This window comes from Nanorana parkeri, unplaced genomic scaffold (genome assembly GCF_000935625.1).
Source record: "Nanorana parkeri isolate BGI_ZX_2015 unplaced genomic scaffold, ASM93562v1 scaffold911, whole genome shotgun sequence".
NCBI lineage: Eukaryota > Metazoa > Chordata > Amphibia > Anura > Dicroglossidae > Nanorana > Nanorana parkeri.
This window is the reverse complement of record NW_017307179.1, coordinates 695,309-696,948: the sequence shown is the minus strand read 5'-3', so window position 1 is coordinate 696,948 and position 1,640 is coordinate 695,309.

The window sequence follows — 1,640 nt, the reverse complement described above, 5'->3', positions numbered from 1 at the left end:
TCAGATCCTCTTTTTTTCCCCCAATGCTTCAAAGAATCTTTTCCAGAATGTTTATAAAAAAAAAAAAGGAAACAACAAAGTACCAATAAGGCCTCATTCACACTGCCGCGCACCTACGCAGCGCGCGTGCGTACCGTACCGTATGCGACATATGCAAATAAATGGCTCCATACACACAGCCACACGGCATGGAGCCGCGTATTTGCGTAGCGTATACGCGCGCAAGAACAGAATGGAACAGAGATGCGTCCGGGCAGCGTATCTCGCATAGACGCTCGTATATACGCAATATACAATTTTGCTTGCGTTGTGTGTGAATGAGGCCTAAGGATACAAGAAGGATACAAGAGGGATACAGGAAGGATACAGGAAGGATACAAGAGGGATACAAGAGGGATACAAGAAAGATACAAGAAAGATACAAGAAGGATACAAGAAGGATACAAGAGGGATACAGGAAGGATACAGGAAGGATACAAGACGGATACAAGAGGGATACAAGAGGGATACAAGAAAGATACAAGAAGGATACAAGAAAGATACAAGAGGGATACAAGAAAGATACAAGAAGGATACAAGAGGGATACAAGAAGGATACAAGAAAGATACAAGAGGGATACAAGGAAGATACAAGAAGGATACAAGAAGGATACAAGAATGATACAAGAAGGATACAAGAAAGATACAAGAGGGATACAAGAAAGATACAAGAAAGATACAAGAAAGATACAAGGAAGGATACAAGAAAGATACAAGGAAGGATACAAGAAAGATACAAGAAGGATACAGGAAGGATACAAGAAAGATACAAGAAGGATACAAGAAGGATACAAGAAAGATACAAGAAGGATACAAGAAAGATACAAGAAGGATACAGGAAGGATACAAGAGGGATACAAGAAAGATACAAGAAGGATACAAGAAAGATACAAGAAGGATACAGGAAGGATACAAGAGGGATACAAGAAAGATACAAGAGGGATATAAGAAAGATACAAGAAGTATACAAGAAGGATACAAGAGGGATACAAGAAAGATACAAGAAGGATACAAGAAGGATACAAGGAAGGAAACAATAAAGATACAACAAGGATACAACAAAAATATAAGAAGGATAAAATAAAAATACAAGAAAGAAATAACAAAGATACAAGAAAGATACAATAAAGATATTAGAAGGATGCGAGAAGGATACACGCTCCTCTTCCTCCCTGCTACAATGTAACAACAATACAAAGTAACTTTTCTCTTCTCTCTGCTGCTTGTTATTCTTCATCTGGAGGGAAAAAATGTGGCCGCGGCTGGGAGTTTAGAAAAGTCTGTCCCTCCCCCTCCTGCTTGCGGAATGGTTTCTTCCTCCGCTGGATTCATCATTCTCTCATTCCAAGACTTTTTTTGTGTGTTACACAGACACAGAGAGAGAGAGAGAAGTGGAGGAAGTGGAGCTTTTACTGTGGGAGCCGAATCCAGACCGTCTCTGCCCTGCTCATCTTTGGGATCTTATTTGATGTTTTTGGGGTTTTCTATTCTTTTTGTTTTTGTACAATTGTTACTAAAGGAGCAAAGAGGAAAAAAAAAGAAGCTTTGGATCTTTCCTCTCCCCCCCCCCCCCCCTTTTCCCTTCTCTCGGCTTTTTGGAC